Source organism: Falco cherrug, chromosome 10 (assembly GCF_023634085.1).
Source record: "Falco cherrug isolate bFalChe1 chromosome 10, bFalChe1.pri, whole genome shotgun sequence".
Lineage (NCBI taxonomy): Eukaryota > Metazoa > Chordata > Aves > Falconiformes > Falconidae > Falco > Falco cherrug.
The window spans coordinates 25,403,256-25,426,836 of NC_073706.1; the positions used below are offsets into that span (position 1 = coordinate 25,403,256).

The 23,581-nt window shown below is 37.9% G+C and overlaps 1 long non-coding RNA gene across 3 annotated transcripts in view; it reads right to left on the bottom strand.

Annotated features, from left to right (window-relative positions):
- LOC114015073 (uncharacterized) overlaps positions 1 to 23,581 on the bottom strand; it is a 178,172-nt gene that overhangs the window by 88,050 nt on the left and 66,541 nt on the right. For all 3 annotated transcript variants that reach the window (XR_003558829.2, XR_003558827.2, XR_003558828.2), the window contains exon 4: positions 12,993 to 13,092. This is a non-coding gene — a long non-coding RNA (uncharacterized LOC114015073). The remainder of the gene's footprint in view (positions 1 to 12,992; positions 13,093 to 23,581) is intronic.

Below are 23,581 nucleotides of genomic sequence, written 5' to 3' on the forward strand. Positions count from 1 at the left end.
AACCCAACACCACCACCTCTCCCCTCAGCTCCCTCAAAAAAACCACCAAAACAGCTGATAAAATCTGAGAGATTATATCAGCTGATGGCTCTCTATCCCAACTTGCAGGTTTATATAGATGATCTTTCACAATGATAAAAGAACAACAGGTTGTAATTGTCAAGGTTAGCTACAATCCCAGGTTTATGCACGAGGATTATACATCCTGAATTCTTCTCTGCTGGAAAGGTTTTACTTGGCAATAAAAGATTAAAAGTAACAGCCAGGGGCTCATCTCTAATACCTAAACCTGAAGACGTTTTTAAAGTACATATAATCTGAACATGCATCTGAGCCTTTTCCCTCTTAGTGTAATCCTCTTAGTGCTTTCTGTACCTCACTGAACTTGAAGATTCTGAAAATAAAAATACTGTATCTGGCACCTTTACCCTGAACTTCACTTTAAAAAGTCCCTCTTGAAGACATCACTTACATTTTATAATACAGCGTTAATTCCAGATGCATTACTGTTGGATTCCTTCTTCCTGTTTTCTAATATCAAAGCCACAAGATACAAGCATGATTTCTGGTTTTAAGTTTGCATTAGCTATTCCTTTCACTTTTATAATGTATTTGCAATAGGAATATTCAAACATTCCTGATTATAAAATGGCTTTGAGAGACATTAGATCACTGTGAGCTGATAAAATATAAAACCACTGCAAAATGAATCAACACTGTTTAAGTTGAGTATTTGGGAAAAAAAATAAGCAAATTCCTATTCTGTGGCCAAAATGAAGTCAGATAAAACTAAAGTCTTCAAGTCATAGAAGCACTAATCACTTCTAGCATGCACTTCTTCTGCAAGCACCCTTCTTGCATGCCACCAAGAAAGGGAACAAACAATTCCCTTACTGTCTACTGAGTTGTATATACAGTAATGGAGTAATTAGATCAAGAATTTATCCAAAACTGATTGCATTGTTGCAGTGATCATAGTGGCAAACTGCTGTGTAAATACCTTCTAACAAAATTATTTGAATTCTTCTAAGTCAACTAGCTTGTCCATTGCTGAGCCAGGAATAACCATAAAGAAGTGAAGGTCATCCCAGTTCACTTTAGGTATCTATATCTGAGCCAATCCAGCCCAATGCAGAGATTACTTCTATTTCCAGTGATGAAAGATAAGCACCAATGGAGTGCAGTTCAGGAAACTTATTTAGAAATTTACTTTACAATTAAATTAGCAACACTTCATAGATGTGTCTTCACCTCTAATTAACTATAAAGGTTGTCTAGATAACTCAGATTACATAACTACTGCATACCACATGGGTTATCAATCCTAGTTCAGTACCTGCTTCTTAGGGATAAATTCCCTCTATTTTATGCTAGTAAAAGATTTAATTTGTACCTAAATTCCCAAGCATTCAGTTCTTAATACACTTGCTATCATACGCCAATTACTTCTGCATTGAGACCCTTTATGTAAAAAAATCATGGTATCTGAATACTATTCAGAAATATTATCCTATATAAATACAAAGGCATGCTTCTAGTATCTTTTCCTTGAGATGTGTTTGACATGATTTCACTTCCAAATCTTACATGAAAACAAATCTTGTAAAAGCCTTTAATTCTTGGAGGATTCAAATTTACGGTACCTCTGTAAAAATTATCAGAACAGGATCCTGCTGATACACAGGCAATGCAAGGGAAACTTAAGATCTAAAGTTACAAAAAACTCGGAAGTGAGAATCAGGTACATAAAATAACTCTTAAATAACATTAGTTTTATTATGTTGGAACAAAAATGGGTATACTGACCATCTACTGTATATAACAGCTTTTCATGTCAATCCTAGCCAAGGTGTAAAATGCCTGTTCATCTGTACACTAGAAATTTTCTGGGACTCCTGGACAAGCTTCCCAACTAAGGGTAAGCAAACACAAAGATTAATTTTTAGGGCTTTGGCAAGGATGTAATTTCTTAAACTACTGTGTTATTATTTAAGAATTCCTTTTTGACCTCATATTACTGTTTAGAAAACAGAACAAAATGTACCAAAAAAGACATAATTAAAGTGTTTTATGATAGCATATCAATAATCATCATAAAGCTGAAGTAAACAAAACCGTAAAAAACGGATGCAAATTCCATGCCATCCTTGCAGTTAAACTGGACCAAATAAGGAAGACATTATCAACTAATTCTGTGTTTCCTCTGACCCCAGATGTAGCATAAAGCAGTACTCAAACCATTCCAAACAATCAAAATGAAAATGACTCCAGGGATTACGAGTACAGTGATGTTCCAGATACATTTCCCTCTCTCAGCTTCTAACACGTCGTCCAAATCACAGGCTCTAGAAAGCAAGATAATGATGGCAAAGCAGTTTTCTGGTATTGTGTCTCCAGAGGAGCACAAGGTTCCTGCAGGCTTGGAATTTGCCATGAATTTCACTGGCAGGCAGATTTGCCCCCCATATTGTAGCCCACACCCAGCGGTATATATGCCCCTTCTTGAAGTTTCTACCATTCCCTGTGAAAAGTTAGTGCTATCCCATACCAATATAGAAACAGAAATAGAGTTCATCCTGACAGATACATCCCTGGGGTTTTCATCATTACAGAATAAAGTTGGATTCTGTACCCACACATGAGCCAATCCCACAGGAAAAGCTGTGCATTCCCAGCGAAGGACTGCGAAAGTTACTCCTGGCACTTCAGCAAACCTGGGCATGGGACAGATGATGGAAAAGGATATGGGCTAAGGAAACACTGTGGCTACTTGTTATAGATGCACACAAGCATTATATTAAATAATTGTATAAAACCAGAACTCTTCAAACCCCAACTACCCTTCACAAAGCCAGGCAGTGAGCAACAGCAATGAAAGACTTGAGAATTATAAGTTTAGGCTATTATTCCTGTAGATAATGGACTTTCTTGGCTAGCACTCAAAAATCAATATGTACATCTAATAATGGAAATATAGATCCTAATTCTGCAAAGCACATACATTTCTGTCTGCCTGTTTTGACCATAAGGAGAATCCTGAAACTGAATGAAGCTGCTCACATGCTTAAGGTTGACTACTTGGAACTTGGATATGCAAGTACTTACAGGATCAAGATTATTAAGGCATAAAAGTGCACCTAAGGCATTAAGAAACCTAAGCAGCTCCTGCTTTAACATATTTGCAATTTTAACTTAAGATACATTTTAGCAAATGTCAAAACAAGTGGGTTTTTTTTTCCTTTTTCCAATTTCCAGTAAGCACTGGATTGAAATAACCTATTAATCTTTTTCAGACAGGAATAGTGTCCCATTTATTGTAAGACACATCCTCTCATAATAAGGATGTAATTAACTAATTTTTGTACCTATTGAAACCACGAAAAAAAGGTGATAAAGTAATGTTGTACTACATTATTATGAATCAGCACATTTCTAAGGAGATTTGCAAGGCTAGCTTTTCAATGTTTTAATTTATTTTTTTTAAGTCTCTTTCCCCCACTCTTTAACTAGGCCCAATCATTTTATTGTGTCAGAGAACTTCGACAAAGTGGGAATTAATGCCCTTGTCACATCCAATCAGCAGATAAACATTGGGATTCAGAAAAGTTTTATAAATACACTATAACACCACTGTTTTCAGCTGCAGTCACTCTGTCAAAGGTCAATCTCAGAACACGATGTAAGGGAGACCTGGAAATAGAAATAACATCAAAGCTGACCTTTGAGTAAACTCAAACAGCTGCAAAGGCAGTAATGAGATTATTTGTAGAGACCCAGTAAACACAGCAATGACTCTTCTGCAGAGTGAATTAAGACAGGAAATAAAAATGCAGTATAGGTTTCTGTATACGTTGGACAGAAAACTAACAACCTAACAGCTACTTGCTGGTATTGGTTCAGATGCTAACTCTCTCAGCAGCCAGCTTGTTGTCTTTTTTTAACCTATGGAGTTACTCCCTATAGCCTATGTGATTCCTATCTTAGTCCTAGGTTTTATACCAGCACAAATAAGAAGCGTTTGGAAAGACAGGTATTTGAACTATATCTTCAGTGTAAAGTCAACGATAAAGGCGATGGCTGGTTACTATTCATGATTTATAAGTGTTATATACATCTTTAGATAAAATATTAGGAAATTAAGCATATTTTAATATTATTTACCTGAACTACAGTGCCAAAGTATCCACTGAAGGCTGTTAGTGTTAGATGACCTTAGATAGTTATATATCTGAAAACATTCAGTCTGTTAGAAACTAAAAGTAGGAACGAAGTGTTTTCTTTTTATTAAGGGTATCGTAAGGACTCGTCTTAAATTCATTGATTATTTTCAGATACAAGTGACAGCTAAGATAGATATTATTCAGATAAGGGTGGAAAAAAACCTTGTATGTCTTTTCCTTCAACATTTTCCACTGTGTACATTTTCTAGTATTTTGTGCATAAATGGTTTCCACTACGCTGGCATTTATTTTCCTGTTGTCAATTTGGGTATTTCAGGCAGATAATCAGAAATCAAGGTTAACGGTTGAAGGGCTTCTTGCATTTTTGGGGAGGAGGCTATTGGTTTTTAAATCCTCTTTTTTTCCCTGGGTTTAATTGGTATGTTTGGTTTTGACTTCAGGGGTATTGGGAGGGCAGCTCAACTTAAAAACCAAATAAAACTACTTTTAATTTACTCTGGAGACATTAGCCAGTATTAGTTGCCAATTTGAATTTATAGTAAGAATTATTTAATGGTCTGAAAATAACTTCATAATACAGTAAGAAACACACACCAACATATGTAAAATAAAATTAAGTTGTATAAAATGTGTTACTTGCACAATACATTAGGGTCCTTTAAGTAAATCCATCATAGATTGGTGGGGGGGGGGGTGGGGGGGGTGGGAGTAAAACTAGTTTTGAAATCCAACTACTGTAACCATTCCTTTAATAATCATGTTATAGTCCACCTTCAATTTTTCCATTAAATTACTAACTAGCATTTTGTTTGTTTGTTTAAAGCTTGTCATTTGAGTATGGATATAAGGATAGCCAAAGCCATCCTTTTCTGATACATGAAATTCAGTCAAGTTGGCCTATATAAATAAGAAAGTAAAATAAAAGGAATAATGTATTTCAATTAGAATCTTTTATGAACAATGACTGGAAGATGGGCCACTGAGTATTTTGAAGATTACTTCCCAGTTTTAATTGAGTCTGAATTTACCTAGTGTATTACTGAACACAGATTTGGCACAGGCATTTTTAAAAATCAAGTAAGACTTTTTAAAGGTAACTCATTGCTTAAGGATTTAGACAGGTACTTGGTAGTTTTTTCAAAAGTGCACAGTCACTTAATACATTTCATTTAATCAGATTTAAACATTTCAAGGTGATTCTGGAAGGGGAAAAAAAAAACAAACCCAAACCAAAAAAACCACCAAACCACCAAAACCACAACAAACAAAACCAGAAAGTCTGATCTCACCTTTCAGTACCTAAAAAGCCTTTAATTCTCATAGCATGCCATTTTCATTTAAATGGAATACTCTACAGAATTATTTAATTTACTTCACTATTCCTCCTGCATCCTTAGCTTGTTTTTATTCAAGATTAAGAAATTAACCTAGCTTTGATGCTATTCTTCATTTTTATTTAGCTTCTGAGTAGCAATGGAGATAATTAGCATATGATGTTATTTTAACTTAAGAATGTTTTATGTATTTCAGCAAAAGATGTGGCTAAATAGTTCTGAAGCTGCTAAAACAGACATTTAAGAAACCAGAATTACGAAAAGTATTTGGGCTACAAAAAAATAATAGTTTAAACCTATTTTAAGGTTTAAAATTGGAAAAAGGATGTTCTTTCTGCATGGCAGAAAGGACATTCAAATCCATTTACAAAGCTTTTTCGACACTTCAGAACTCGTACTTCCACTGTAGGACATCACGGTTCTCACTTTCCCAAGTTTACTTGTGATCCAGTAATACGGATAGCTTTTGACTTTTCCTCTAGGAACATGAAGAATATTTTAGTATTATGTGATATTTAACAAAAGCCTGTATAGAACTAAAATTCTCCTTCAGTACTCCACTGACACATCACTTTTCTGAAGTTTTAATGACTTGAAGGGTGGGGGGTTAAAATAAAATAATTACTACAGAACCAAAACCTATAGTCTAACTGACTGTAATTTAACACAATTTTTGTTCATCGGGTTAGAGAAACTTAATAAGAAATAGCCCCAAAATGTTAATGCAAACAGTCAATTCACGAGTTCACAACTAGCTTTAGATGCGAATCTAGAAGTTTCCTGCCAACAACGCAGAACTTCACAGTACTTCCATACGACCAAAACACATCGCACAGCAACAACCTGATGGCGCATATACGTTTTTCCATAGGAAATGGATAATTCTATGCAAAGAAGGATACGCCCACGGAATTACAAGGACGCCAAGCACGGGGAGGCTGTGGCACGGCTGGGGTGTGTCCCAAGGGGGGACGGGAATGCTTCGGTGGGCCAGTCCATGGAAAGCTTTACCAGTTTGGCTTCCCTTCGGCTCTGATCGGTGCTTAAGAGGTTAAGGCTTTATTTGTGCAAACAGAGGGAGAGCGCGGGGAATGGCGTTGGCCGCAGCTCCCCAAGTCTCGCTTAAGATCCTTTTCAATTACCATCCATTTCTCCTTTAAAAAGGGACAAAAAAATAGAGGAGTGGAAGCAGGTCAGGGCAGCCTGTGACAATGACAGTGTGATGGGCTCGGGCCCCCTGCGGCGTTTCCATCTGCTATCATTAAGGTGACTATTCAGACATGAAAAAATCCCTCTCGCTGCGCTGACAGGCAGGCATCACGGGCCCTGACAAGGCATTAAGACGGAGAGTAGACATAGAGATGTCATATCCCGCAAACAAGCCCGCCTCAAACGCAGGCCTCGCAAATTTTATTGGAATTTAAAACAAAAACCGAAGGGCGTTTTACCTGGAGGTTATCAAACTTCCCGGCGCCTGGGCTGGGCAGGGGGGCCGCTGCTGGCGGCCCCGAGCCCCCAGCCCTGCCTGCAGTTTGGATCAACGCAATATCGGTATTGATTTATCCGGCCTCACCCTCCGGGAAAAGCGGGGTTCGCTGCCTGCCCTCCCCCACCGACGGGCGGGGGGCGAGGGGCACCGGCAGCGCGGCCGGCGGGACGGGCGCGGGGCGGCCGGCAGGGGGGGCGCCAGGACCGCGAGCCAGCACCGCCCCCGCCAGCCGGGCCCCAGGCCGGCCGCCACACGGCCACCCCGCACACGGCCACCCCGCACACGGCCACCCCGCACACGGCCACCCCGCACACGGCCACCCCGCACACGGCCACCCCGCACACGGCCACCCCGCACACGGCCACCCCCTTCCCCGTCCCCGCGGGGCCGCCGGCGAGCCCCCGGCCGGGCCGCTTCACCCCCGACGGCCGCCCGGCTCCAGCCCCGCTGCCGCACGCCGGCTGCCCCCGCGCACGGCGCCGGCAGGTGGGTCCGAGTCCCGAGTCCCAAGCCCTCCGCCTTTCGCCACCCTCTGGCTACAAAGCCGTGTCTGCAAACGCTGCCGACCCCCGACGTGCGGTTACATGTACTTGGGGGGGCTCCAGCCACAGCCCTGGTGCAAGCTCTCATCGCCCCCTCTGCTCTCCATGCTCTCCTCCTTGCCCAAAACCCTCCACATCCTCACTTTTGCAACTTATTTCTTAGCCATGTGATGGATTAGGCTAGAAAATGGATCCTTTGGGTCTCGTTTTTTTCTTAGGATAAGAGAGAAGGGGGCAGTAACACGTGGACCAAGTGCGGAGGACCAGGACTAAACCAGCTCCATCACTGGACAAAGCGTTCCCATGCACCATGCCCATCCCACCTGCCCGCTGCGTCACGTTGCCCCCCAGCCTCACCCAGCACAGGCACATTGGGAATGAATGCTAAGGGGAAGGCTGGTTAGGCAGAGCAATAGATCAAATCCATAAGTTACCCATATTAAATTTCCCATCTGAGCTCAAGAAAGGGGAAGGGGATATACACATATATAGGCTTCCAAATTCTTAAATAATTCAGTTTCACGATTGTGGGAAGCTACTGGAAGTGAACACCAGACACCAAACAATGTTTTCCAGACTGGTACACCAGTTGCCTTGGTATTCTGATACCTGTGAATTAATTAATATTAATCAGTTCTATCTTTGAAGTATCCAACAATTACTCATGGAAAGAGAAATATAATACCCTAATAAAGTTACATTTTTTGTTCACTTAATCTTATATGCTTCTTCAGTCTGTAGTAATACAAAAAATGCATTTGTTTGAAATCCAAGTTTTTCTATAAACATGTTTAAGTTTAGTTGAATCACTGGTTTATATATCAGATATCTATATAAGAGAAGATAAAGTAGAAAGCTATGGATAGTGCATTTTGCTCCATCCAGTTACCAAATGGAGGCATGACAATTTAAATTTCGGTAGCCACTACAGCTATTTCGGCTGCTGGGTTAAAAGGAGTTCTTGGCTCATTTAGAAGAAATGAGATTTTAAAAGTTGGGTCATCTACTCTAAGCAAGTTGTTAAAGATTTTCCTGTAATCCATGAGATGACATTGGCACCTACCTGGGACAATTCACACTGGTTTTAGGATAAACAAGATATTTTGCATCACTCTCTCTTTCTCTCTGTTGATAACATCAACAGCTTAGACAACCGAATTATTAGGTATTTCATTGCCATTAGCAGAGACTACAACCCAACCAGCCATCACTGTCTTTTACATAGGAGTATTATAGCATGAATTCCAATGCAAAAATGTAATTTCCATGCAAAAATATTATTATCATTAAAACATTGGAATAATGAGATATATAGACAACACATTGACTACTGATGACGCAACCATGACTGCCAATACATCTCCTGATGGAATGAGGAGCTTTTTTCTATGAAGTATTCATGCAAGGCACACCTGTCCCTTATCCTTCCTCATCTTTCCACCAGTTGAGCTTATCTGACACCATTTAAGTCCTCCCCTCAGGAAACTCACCACAAACAAACCATTTGAGACAACAGGAAAAATATAAACCCACCTCTTGTCCTGTCAAGATTTCGACAGATTCGTTCTTAGAGATGCAAATCTTAAGGGAAAACCAAATAGTTTTATTTGTTTTAAAATGAAGCCAGGAAAAAAGCATGAGACATATCTACATGTCACCTCTAGGAATACCCTGTGCTAAAAACCAAACCAACCCACCTGCAGAAGAAAGATCTACCATAAGAGCTAGACTTCTTCCACCACCTTAATCAACATGGTTTCAATTCAAAATCCTTTCACTAGCATTTGAAATGGCAAACGACCACAATGGTGGCCCCAGGCCCAAGGGCTGGGACGGTGAAAACCCTGAACATCATATTTAAGGAGTTACAAAGACCAAGGTCTTAACAAACCTCTTCAGAATTTTGGAACCATTGAGTGTGAGGACACTGGAGCCTTATCAGCCACCATTTATGGGCAGAGGTCTGCAACCCTTACATACATTGTATGTGAACAAAAGCTGTGAACAAAACCACGTTCCCTCTACTCTAGCAGGTAGCTTACCAAGACTGGCACCAAGACCTGGGCTACAGAGGGCTTTGAATGACAAGCAGGTCACCTAAACCTCCAGAGGTATATCCAATGCATTATTTTATTCCTGGACAGGGAGGAGAAATAACTCTCCAATGGGAGGAGGTATGGGATTGCCAAATTCATCCTGGTCTCCCTGCTAGACAAAGGCTACTTTTTCCCCACTGTGAATGTAGGATTGTAGATGCTAAGTGTTAAAATGTTAACAAAAAGGAAGATTAGTTTGCACAAACAGTGAGGGGAAATCACAGGTACATCAATAAAAGCAAATATACCAGCAAGGAAATTTACAGGGAAGGATAGAGCATGTTACATACAGAATAGTAAAGAAACTGACATGAACTTCAAGAAGCCATCAAGAAAAGATCAAAGTGTAAATAAGATCATAGGGTCCTTTCCTATTTTTACTACTTGTTTTATGTGCCTTTTATGTGTGGAGGAAATAAATAAATAATCTTCCATTTGAACTTTAATCAACTCATAGATTCCAGAACAAAAGGGCTTATAGGTAGCAATCCCTGTTGTTTCAACAAGGGGTTCCATCCCCAGAGACCTTTACAGTAAAATGTAGGATCATTCGTCTACAATAACGCAGGTTTCATTGACATCGAGTGGTGCATTGACTCCCTATATAAAGGGATGTTTAATCTAGCAGACAAAAGTAGTACAAATCAGGTACAATTTGAAAACAAAGCAGCATGTATTTATTTTTTTTAATGATTATGTAACAACGCGATCAATTTTTACTAGACAAAAGCTGTAAAGCGACTGGTATCTTTGCAAGGGAAGGACTGTACATCAAGTAGGAATCACTGAGCAAAATCCTGAGCTCACCTACCTTTCTTGGTTTTCTGGCTGCAAATCGAGCATCTGAGAATGACGAACAGTATCTTAAAGCATCTAAACGCGTTCATATGAAAGGTATCTTTATTCATAAACATCCCTTGCCAATTTCATGTCATAGTCATGCTATGTAGAGGTCGTCACATACTCCCTCCACAAAAAAAATAATTTAAGATTTAATAGTCTAAGCTATTTGTCACTGCCCTTCAACTGAGATATAAGCATTTGAGAACTCTTGGTGGGTTCCATTCAGTGTAAAATAGGTTTGTCTAAGTGTGCAGACATTAACATCATCCCAGCCCCAGTGAACCCAGTTGCTGTTGGAACGAGTAGTGGTAATCCAGCACATGCCACATGGCTTTGAGAAGATCTGCTTAAAACAAGCCTGATGCTGATGGCTTGCAAGAATAACTTCCACTGTTTGCAGTACTGACAGGGCAAAATTGACATTAACAGCTGCAAAGTTTAATAGTATCTCTAACGAAAGTGTTAATAACACACCGTAAAGGAAACTGTGCTGCAAAAATGAAGAACAGTGACAGAAACTGAACAGTGGTGAAACATTGACAGAGAAGAAACAATTTTGGATTAGACAAATTGAATTTTACAGGTACATATTTTCACAGTATAATCCCTTCAAGCAGTTCTTGGATTAACCTATTCACATCTGCAAGTGGAATTATTTCACCTCAGGCTCTTCTCACATCAACTTTGGACACAAAAGGTAGCACTAGTGGTGAAGCTTTCAATGGTAAATCTTAATCTAGAGAAATAAAACTAAACAACAGAGATCAGTCACGTAACAGGGAAACCCCTGTTTACTAAAAAAATTATGGGAATATTAATCAACTCTGATACAGTGTTTTTGTAGAAGTCTGTCCCTGAATCTCTGTTAGTAGATCTCTGGGTAGAACTGTTCTCCCAGAAACAAAAAAAGGGACAAGCAGAACGAAATGAAAAGTCCCACCAGGGAAGGAATGAAAGCACAAGGCATCACAAACACAGAATATTTCAAAAGTAGCAGCTCCATGTTCTTTCTGTTGTTATTGCTTATTTATTGAACTCGGCAATAAGCTGCTTTCAAACACTTTAAAGTATGCATTTATTAGATTATTTTCCCCTCCCAAGAGATCTCACTCAGTGTACTTGGTTCATGATAATTGACATAGGAAGTCTCAGATGTCAGTTTTCAGTTGATCTAGGCTTTTTGTCATCTTGAGTAACAACTTAGTATTTTGACCTGGCTACAATAAATACTCCTATAGACACTCGATTCTGAAGAAGAACACTGTATGAAACAGAACTACTGATAAAAACTACATTCAAAACTAGTTTATACAGGAATGTGGATATAGCCCTGACTGCAATTTAAAAATAAATTTTGGACAAATTTTTTGTGGTTTTCCAGAAGTTAGTACCACTGAAAAACACTCTCAGAAAGAAAAGAGATTTGTCTCTAGCTTAAAGAGGTTTTCAATAAAGAGCTTCAGGAATGGAGCCAGCTTCTGCCAGCTGCTTTCAAAGCAGATGAATTTTCAACATATAACAAGAATGATCACTAGTTAGCTTTTTTGGATAATGGTGTTTCAATGATGCCAGAGCAATTTGATTCAAATACTAATTCTTTAATGGATCCATTCATTCTGTTTTTTTTCCAGTAGTCTTACTTGAGCATAGATCAGTTGTAGTAGATTCTGCTCTAGGCTTCCCTGGAGCCAACGTTACTGATACAACAATGAACTTCAGATTAAGGAAAGACACCTACTTACAGAAAATATGGGAATTTACACAAAAACCCTCATCTGACCAGCTCTGTGTGGACAACAGAGCTTTTAAACATCTCTCTGCATAAGGGTTGGACTATAGAATAGGCTGTCCTATCAGAACAGCCCTGTAAGTTAATGTTCCCATCAAATTGGAAGAAAGTATTATAGTTACCATGAAAGTGTCAAGCATTTACCACTGTTTTGAAAAGCAGTTGCCAGAAGGGGCACAAAAGGAAAATGCAATCATTTTCAAAACCAAATACATACATCTGGATACAAAATTCAAATTAACAAAGTGATATTATATGACCACCTGGTTAGACAAGGAATAGAATAAAGAGGTTTTGTACACATTATTTTCACCAAAAAATATGCCAGCTATGCAAGGAATGAGCTAAGAAAACACAGCAGGAGGTAAATCAGCTGCTTACTCAAAGTCAATTGATAGAAAGAAGCCCATTAAGATCGTTAGCTACCTATGGAGGAGAAGTGCCAGCAGAAGCTTGTACCAGGGCTTGAGTTCTATTGTCACTTGCCCTCTGAGATTCCTTCCTGTGCATCCGTGTCATGACTCTCTCGGATGTCTGAGCACAGCAAGCACCTGGCAATTGCTACCACTGTGGTGTAGGAATAGCCCTACATATTGATTCCCTGTGGTAATCCTAGTGGTCACCAAAGCTGTAAAAGCCCGATTTTTCTGAGTGAAAGCCTGAAATCATTTAATTCTGAGCCATCTAATACTTGAATTCAAAGTGGTCATTTACTTACCCTTTTAATAATAGTTTTGGATTGATTCTCAGAGTAATTTCCCAGTTACTTTTCTTTAATAAAGTACTTCTTCCCATGTGCTTTTGTCACCTTCATATACCTGAAAAACAAATATATGCAAGTTAAAGATGCCAAACAAAACAACAATCAACTCTCAGTAATTATCTGGATGCATCCACATTAGCATTTTTATTTAGAGCTAGATAAGCACCTTCGAGGCAGATCTCCTAGCTATTCCCACTTCTCACACTCCATTTCATCCCATGTCTTGGAACATGAAACTGGATTCCTTTCGAATGAAGCTAAGCAGAACATTGCGTTAGAGCAACACTACTGATGTTCTCCAACCACAAATAAGGCATTCAGGCTACAGAGTACACACAAGTCAACCAAGTAAAACCTTCCAAATTGCATTTAGAGAGGTTGCAGGGCTATCAGCATCCATTCCTTTGCTCTGCAGAGCCTGTCACAGTATTTGCTAGACATAGATACTGTCTGCACAACTGTCAGCATTCCTCTGAAAGTTTTTGCCTTAAAAGAGAGTAAGGAGGCATTTGAAAACTCCATAGCTACTGCTATTGAAGGGAAAAGGTAGCATTATAATCTTGGTATTTTGTTCACTTGAAGTACCATACCACTGTATGAAAAAAATACCAAATCTGAAAAAGCTTCTAGTTTATAAGATGGACTCGAATACAATGTTTTAAAGTATCTGTTACACAAAGCCTGACATTCCTTAAACCCATCAGATATTTCACAACTTTTAACTTCTATACTTCATATTTTAGGCTCAGAGCAACTATTTGTCTTTCATATGAAAAAAATGGTGCTTTCAGCATAACAACTGAAGAAATGCAAGGCCAACACAAAATTCAGGGCTTTCTCTATACGAGCACTGAGCTTCATATAACAGCATATATATGCTGACACCTTTTTAGATGCTCTATAGGTAAGGATTAACACTGCATACAGCACTGACTTTCATTACTGCAATGCTTACTTTTTGTGCTCCCTTTTTTTTCTTTTTTAAAAAAGGTACCAAAAAGGGAAATATAACATTTCGGTAGTTTGCATCCTGTGAGGACAGCAAGAGTGATTTTGTTTTACATCACCTCACAAAAGACAGTTATAATCATGTCCCAGTCTAGCACGTCTCCTACAGCTTGAAAGGGCTCTGGCTGAAAAGCCACAAGGGTGTTAAGCCTTAAGGTTATCCTTATCCAGCATCTTCTGCAGCTGAGAACAGGTGATCCAAAGGAAAACCTCCAGAGGGAAGATACTGCCCATACTGCCTGACCCTGACATGTTCGAAGAAGAAAACATGAAGGACAAGTCCTCTTCTCTGTGACTGGGAACAAGTTTTCCTCCCAGCAAATTTGGTTTCAATGAACAGGGTCTTTCATCCCATCCTTTGCAACCCGTGGATGGTGGAAAGCAGCAGGTGGCCAGCACCACAACATGCTTGACAAGAATGGAGTCTGAAGTGAAGGAGAAAACCCTGTCAAAACACCTAAGCAGCAAGGAGAGAAGTTCTAAATGCCTGGCACTGCTGAAAGAACTTCCTTCCCTTTGATCCAACCCTTTAACCATTATAGGGGTAAAGGACAATAAAAATACAAGTCACAGGCCTGGATCACAGCGAACAGGTCTTAACAGAGAAAGTAACAACAATTTGTACTTTCTGATTTACTTCTAAAAAAAATAAAATAAAATCACTGCTCCAAAAAAACCTGAATATTAATTGGAAGTCCTTTATCATTTAAGTTAACAAGATTATTCTTTTGAGAGGGGAAACCAACACTTGTTCATTCTCACCGAGTTAACTTTCCATTCTACATCTCTGCTTTCCCTTCAATATTACAGCACCCAGGAAGAACAAAAAATTAAAGTGAATCCATTTACTGCTAGACAGATCTTAACCTATTCAGAAAATATTTAGACTGTTTTCTATATTTTTTACTTGCCACATGGTACAAGAACAACATAAATCCAGGTTTTTTCAGATATTTTCAGTGTCCTTTTTGATTCAGAAGAAAATACTTAATACAGTCTTTAAAACATCCTTAATCCAGAGGATAACTATATGTTTAACCCCATTCTTACAGAAGAAACTGGTTTAAAGCAAAACTGGTTTAAGGGCCAGATGGGGATAGTTTGCTGAAAAAAGTTTGTATGTAAATCGCAACTACTTTAAGATCAAAGTCTTAGAATTCCACGTTTTAGGTATTTTTAAAAAGATATATTTACTTCAATCACCTCAAGTAAACCAGTTCACGTAGCTGATATGAACCAGTTTGGAAGCTGCTGTCTACGCCTTCCAGTTCTCGTAGATCTTTATTCAATTCTCCGTGCTGCAAGCACACTGCATTTACCCAGAACTGGTGCAAGATAGTTTCCATCCTTGATGCAATACAACTCAATACAGATACACAGACCACCCATAAAGTTTATCTGTAAAGTTATCTCAAAAGAATAAAGAGAAAATTCAACCCTGAAGAGAAGTTTGAAATCTTTCAATATATTTAGGAACTGAAAAGTATGAAAATGGGACGCAAAGAACTTCTTGTTTGTTGTTTTAAGTACATAACACACACAAACACATATATACACATCCATATGTACATATCTGTTTGATCTCAGTAATAAAAAAAATAGACAAACTGAACTCTGTTTTTAACTGAAAGTCTAGGTTCATTCAGCTATGCTCCAAATTGAACCTTTCATCTGTAATCTATGAGGAGAATCAGGCCATTGGTGAAAAACGCTAATCAAAATGTAGAGTCAATGCATAATTTTGTCAATGAAATAATTTATGAAATCATGATTAAAAATGGCAGATAACAAATGCAAAGCTTGCTGGACAAACAGCTAAAAAATGTTGGTACTATACTGTTGCTGTTTAACCCCAGCCAGCAGCTCAGCCCCACGCAGCCACTCGCTCATTCCCCTCCAGTGGGATGGGGGAGAGAATCGGAAGGGTAGAAGTGAGAAAACCCGTGGGTTGAGATAAAGACACTTTAGTTTAATGGGCAAAGCAAAAGCCGCACATGGAAGCGAAGCAAAGCGAGGAATCCCCTCCCCCCTCCCCAGGGGCAGGCAGGTGCCCAGCCACCCCCAGGACAGCAGGGCTCCGCCACGCGTAGTAGTGACTTGGGAGGACAAAGTGCAGTAACTCCAAACATCCCAACACCCCCCTCTTCCTTCTTCCCCCAGATTTATATACTGGGCATGTCATTCTATAGTATGGAACATCTCTTTGGCTAGTTAGGGTCGGCTGTCCTGGCTGTGTCCCCTCCCAATGTCTTGCGCACCTTCCCACTGGCAGAGCATGGGAAACTTGAAATGTCCTTCACATAAGTTAAGCACTACTTAACAACAACTAAAACATCAGGATGTTATCAATATTATTCTCATACTAAATCCAAGCCACAGCATTGTACCAGCTACTTAGAAAAAAATTTAACTCTATCCCAGCCAAAATCAGGACATATACCATTAGGTGACACCTGGGTGTTTCGAATTCACCTAAACCAGCAAAGTACACCAAAAACACATCATTGTTAGCATTTCTGTATGTATACAGCTATAACTATCCTTTAATGTCATACAAAAAAAGAAAATAATTTGTATTCAAATCAGAGCTAGCAACCTTCATCTATAAATCAGGACCTATATTCCCTGTAGACATATGACGTAATATCTTCGCATTCCACAGAAGTAAGCACTGGCACCTCAGAATAATCTAACCTGTGAGTGCAAGCACAGGATTACAGCAGATTGTGCTGCACAGCGCTTATGACAAGAATGCATTGTGTGTTGTACTCTTCATTTATCTCATTTTTTATTAAAAAAAAAACCCAAGGCACAGAATATGCTTCTTTACCTACAGTATGGTTTGGTCTTATATGATTTAATTAAGTCAGTCTGCACACATGCAATGCTTGATTCAATGACAATTTAAGATGAATAGCCAGATACATCAGAATTATGCAAGTGATTAGACAAGTATTCACAGTGTACTGCAGGGGAGGGTGGTGGACTGCACAGCGAAACAAACTTTTTACCTTGCATCTATTTTGCGATGGAGTAAAAACTAAACATAAACCAGATAACAATCAAATACAAAGCAACCAGAAATCAGAGGTCAAAATTGCACCAAACCAAATAAATAAGCATCTCGCTTAGCAGCTCAGCTCTATGTGCAACCACATCTCCTCCCCAAACTGCACACCCACCCACCTCCCCTTGCTTTTCTTTTATCAGTTGACTCTGAGCTGTTAACTACTTGATTAATTCTTCTACGGGACTTGTAAAGAAGTATTATTAATTGGAGGAAGGAAGCGGAAAAAAAATCTTGTCAGAAAAACTAGTGCTGAAAAAATACACACTGAGACTGATTGTACAACATACAAATGTGTTGGAAGACATTTTTATGACTGTAATATATTTGACATATAGTTTTGATTGAACATGAGCATATACATGATGTTTCAAACAAAAGCTATTCAAGCCCTATTCCTGCTCATACTAAAGTCAATAGCTGAGTTCTGTTGTGATCTATGAATAAGCTGATAAGTGTAGTGGTGTTGTTTGTGTGGAATACATTCGATTCAATCTGGACTTCTTATGCATAAGATGAAAATATATTTCAGCATATTATAATGTATCCGTCTTAAGTACCTCAAGAGAGTACGGTCCTAAAATAAAAATCAGAACTATTGCTTGAAATGATGAAACCTATTAGAAAAATCCACCACCAACTGTTCTGAAGACCAAAATGGTTCATAGAAACAAAAAAAGGTGCAGGTTTCTGCCTGCTGAAGTTGCCTGTTGGCAGTTACTCTTCCTCTGCAGTTTTGAGATTAAAACCGCAAGTATTCCTTCTCACAAAAAAAACACGCAGCAATTTTGACAGAAAGGGTTAAAATTTTCATAAAAATGTTCACTTCACACTCAGTCCAGGTGTAACACAAAGGTACACTCAAGGCAGAAGTCATCCCAAATTTTAAAAAGAACTGAATGGTTTTGGTTTTTTTTCAAAAAGGGACTGATACAAGATGGCAATTATATTTACAATAGATACCTAAGATCCCAGTACCTGCTAACGAGCAAGTGTTCCTCTTAATGTAATAAAAACAGAGTTAAGTGAATTATTTATGTGCTTCAAGTTAGAAAAAAACATTTCCATAGCTCTGAAAATCATATTTCTTAGACAAAAAAAGAATCTATGCAGTGCTAGAAAAATTTTCTTTCAAATATTTGGGAACAATATCAAAGCTTGAGAAAGCCAAAAAATTGAACTGACGTGACTGACAGTTATGGACTGAAAATACACACTTGTATGATATGATTACATGCCTGCCTACAAGGCACATGGAATACAGTCCCACCACACAAAGTGATGGAAGGGACTTACTTTCAGTAGCCATGCTATGACTTAGCTAAGAAATTATGCTGCTTTAAGCATATGGAATACCCAAAATATCTAAAACTGCCTCAAAAGTTCCAGGATTTCCAACAGCAGTATAAAAAAAACCCAACACACGCTCAGCCTTTTAATTTAGTTTGCAGCAGCACCCCGAGCCCCACCTGCAGTAAGGACTCAGGAGCACTGCAATTCCTGGGGCAGCAGGGAGCCTGATCCTGGCCCGGTGAGGGAACAGCTGCAGAAAATCAAAAGGACTTTACACAGAATCAACCTGGATGATACAAGGTCAAAATTTATTTTCGTACTGATTAGTTCAGGAAAACATAAGAGTTAACGACATACATGTATATTGACAGGCAAGTATTTCCAATTCAGCCAGCAGTTCATTGTGAGTGTCTCTGAAGAACAAAGTGTGGTTATGGATTAGGTTTAGTTGCAACAAATATCCAAGTAGGTCTAATTCCCAATCTGTGCAGCTATATAGGTACCATATTCAATCACTTCACAAGCACACGAAGAACTAAGACAAACTGAATAATGAAGTATTTAACTTGCAGTATCTGCAGGCTCTAGTCCTCTAAGCTAATTGTTCCAGGCTAGTCCCAACAAAGACCATCACCCGCTTCCTTATGCTCATTTAAACATTTTTAATTCCAGAATATGGAAAACACCCAAAACTCAGCTGTGATTGATTTTAATGCCGAGGAACACCTCACATTATGTTTCACTCCCTATTACAGCCTGGGTAGGGCACCACAGTCAGAAATGAAGAGCTTCTCTTCATTTTCTGAATATTCAATATGAAACATTGGTCCATAATATCTCCCCATTGATGTACAACTGAGCTATACATGTTTTCTAGAGACTTGGCCAAAACAGCACAACCTGACCTGCACAAAGCTTCTTGTTTTCTTCTCTGGCAAAGAAATTAAAATTATGAAGGTTTTTTCCAAAGCAAAGTCTGAAATTACCACAGTTTATAATATAGCAAAGCACCATAACACAAAAAGGAAAAAAAAATTGGTTTAGAACTAGGCTTTCCTGGGAGAGAGAGATCATACGGCAAGTTGATTTCTTGAGTGATAACAGTGAATTCTATAGGTTTCCTGTAGATGTGTAACACAGGCACAGTACTCAGTACAGCAGCTTGCTATAGGACACAATGAATATCTGAAACTTGGATATTCACCCATTTTCTTTCTGTGGGAGAGCAGTGAAAGAGAAAGAAGACATCAGCTATGCTGCTATGTAACAGAGTTCAAGAAATAAGATTCAGAGTTACCATTATAGCAATTTAACTGCTGAAAGAACTAAGGGCAGGCTGGGCTGAAAAAAATCTGACAGTAGGTTCCAGAAGTTGTTCATAAAGTTGACCTAAATCCAGCAAAGCACTCCTGTTCTCTTCATTTGAGCTTGTTAGGCTCCATAACAGGTACCTAACATTGTTCTAGGGACCGTAGCGCAAACCTTGCTGTGTAAAAATCATCCTGAATTTAGTTCTCACATAGCTATCTACTGGTCAAAGTGGATATACACATCCACATCTAAAGTGGATATGCTAGTGATCAAAAATCAGAATATTTGTCTGTTAAAATAATGTTAAACACAGCTTAGAATAGGTTTATAACTGAAAATTTATTTTCCCAGATGTATTAGTATCTTTTCTTATGAATACTGTAGATTTTCAAGCAGTTCTCAAGGCTTTTAACTTTCCAGGAAAATCTGCTAAGAAGGGCTCTTCAGTTTCACGGAATGTAACTTTCAAAAGAAGAGTTTAGGGGCATGCGTGTGTACAGATATATATATATATATATATATGTACATTTATGTTCTGCTCACTGTCTTCCAAAACTAATCAGTGAAATGAATTGATAATTTATAAATATTTTAACAAATTTAAGTTAAAGACTATTACAAACCACCTCTAAGCCCCTTCCCCAAACAACAAGAAACACTAATTTCAAAAAACACATTCCAGGGTTCACAGAGGTATATACAACATTAGTAAGAAGAAGCTACATTTTTTAAAAAAAAAATCACAATAAATAGTCATAAAAGACTATTTAAACATACCCTGCTTCATGCACAGATCCCACAACAACATCCTGCCTGTAGGAAGCTCCATAATATTCTGTTGACAACAGACACCCCTGTTCCTGCTTAGCCTGGAAAAGTGGAGCAGGTTCAGTGAGGTGACCTCTATAGCTGTAGACAGCTGCTTGTAATTCATCAATCAGTTTCCTCACCTGAACAGTTAAACTACAACAGCTACTAGAAAGAGCTAATGTTGATGTGACACCTATCAGATTTTCCTTACCAGCCCACAGAAAGGATGTGGCCTTAATGTTCCAGGTTGGACAGGACCTGTAATACACATATAACTTCTACATATCAAAATATTTCTAATACAGGGCTATAGGTATGTTTTTATGCCTCTAGAGAAAAAGAGGAAAAAACACGTATAAGAACGGCAAATGCAAGGAATAAGCACAGTTTTCCTTCCCATTTATTTCACATTTTATAGAAAACCACATAAATCACCAGTAATTATACAGTTATCATGACCTTTTTATAACTGGAAAAAACACTTTCATTCTTTCCATAATCTGCAATTTACAAACTCTGTTTATTTTACAATTGCAATTACAAAATGCAATTGTTACAAACAAGTGGCGTACATTAAAATTAAAAAGGATTACATAAATCTTTAACTCCCAAAGAACTTCTATGTATAAACTGTACATATTTCTTTCAATATATTTGGCACATATTCTCCCAGCTTTCATTAAAACATTTCCAATATGTTTATGTATCTTTCATGACATATTTTCATTACAATAAGTATTATATATATTATTCTTTATGAATTTGGGAAGGACAAAAGAGTGCCTCAAATCAAGGAAGTATACAAGAGGCCTAACTAAAGTAAAAATCATTCCTGCCATGCATTCAAAAATCAAGATTATACTTTTTGAAAAAAATAAAAGTAGCCTTTCCAGTGGTGAAATGTCTATATCCAATAGACACAGTAATAGTGCAGCTACATTTTAAAACATCTACATTCTTGGAGCTGTTAAAAATAGCTGATAATATAAACTATGTAATCATCACCATCATGTTAAATTTTGTAAACCATTAAGAAATGGTAATGAAATTAGCCTTCAGAAAGAGCTGACAGCAGCAGGATGCGCAAAACAGGGATACTTCCAAAAAGCCAGCCCAAATTCTCTTCACCCTTTGGTTTCAGAAATTTCGGGGGTCAGAATTGCTAAGTCTTACCAGTCATACACCAGTTACATAATTTAAACATAGGAATATAGTTATGGAGTTATTTTTCAGTATGGAAACGTGAAACTTCATATCTTACTCAAAAACGTAAGCTCTACAGTATAAACACAAATAAAATACTGGGACCATAGTATGTTTGAGCTGATGCCTCCAGCTGTCTCCATTTGTGTTCCCAACTTCATTTTTCATATGTAATTGTGCATCTAACTTAAAGAAAATTAGATTACATATACCATTAGTTTTAATGGCTTCAAAGAAATAACTGGGTCAGGTTGTACACGGCAGTTAAAGAGTTATAGCCTTGTATTGCATGGGCAATCACATGATTTTCTTATTCTGTTTTACTGCAGAGTATGTACGTACATATAGGAAACCATATTCACACTATCAAGGCAGCCATAAAGTCCTGAATTGTATAAGATTTCTCAATTTTATTTATTCTGTCTTTTGTTTGAAGGACATTGTAACATATATTGAAGGCAAAAGGTTTTCCAACAGCTCAAACACAGATCCTTCTGTATTACTAATCTCTTATTCTATTCTATTATTGATACAAGATAACAATTATGAAAACACAAGACCTACATATTCCTGCATATTAAAAAAAGAATACGAACATTGTCATGTACTGCTCAATCCCTTCCACTCCAGCTGAGTCTCTGACATTGACCCTGGCTACAGGGAGAGAACCAAAGCATCATTTAAAGAAGTGTTTGCCCTAGTGAGTTAATAACAACTTACACTTTTTTACTCCATATTATGCAAACTTAGATTTACTACAATTATTTGTTTGCTTTTCCTTATTTTTACACAAAAAAAAACCCAGAACAATGATATCTTGCAGAAGTGAGATCTGGAATTTCATTAAGTACTTAGAAGGAAAAAAATGTAATGAGCCTCATTTTTGTGGAATCTCATGTGGTATATCTATTTCATGCAAGTTATAACTTAGTGGGGGTTTTATTATGTTCAGTATTATTCTCATCCTACTTGAGCCACAGTCTTTTCATTTTTACTTTAAATAAAATATTTTTACTCTTTTTGAAGACAAAGCTTTAAGCCATGTGTATTTTTACTACAGCTTTCTTTTCTATCCCTGTGAGAAAAAAATTATATGACATTTCAAAAATTTTAATTGTATAATTAATGCTAAAATTCTTTACAATGTGCTATTAATGCATTTAATTTGTTATCATAATTCCCATTTCCTTAGCTTCCTTAGGTTTCTCTGAACTTCAGTGACTAATGTCCAGCCTTAAATCACACTTACAAATTCTACATCACGTGTGCATTTTTCTATTTCAGGATATTTTCTATCTTTTGCAATTATAAGCAAAGCATAAAGACACAGTAATACATTATTAGTATTAACAAAAGTGAGCAGCAGTGTACTTTAGAGATTCATACTTGCAACTATTTGCATTCCTCATCCATACATGCAAACATACATACATAAAAAGTAGCCAAATGTAATGCAGAGCTTTAGGGTATAATGTTAGCCTTTTACCATCTTAAAAGCATCTATTATTATTTCAGTCTCAGTTCTCTGTTTCTCAACTATGTTTTCTGTAGAAAATATAGGAGAAAATATTTTTATGTATTAGAGTGATTGCTTGACTCTGCATGACTGGATATAGAACATGAAAATACAGTAGCAGAAACTTCAATAATATTTGATTTTCCTCTTGCAAAGATATTTGTGAAAATAATATAATTACTTACAGTGAGACCTGGCAGAGCACTTTGTAACATAAAATTTTACATACAATTTTAATATAACTTTTCAAGTTGATAGTCTGAAGGTTCTGAAGGAGTAGTTCAACTTCAATGTAAGATTTTCTTGAGAAAATTTTTTAGGGTGTAGACTTCTACT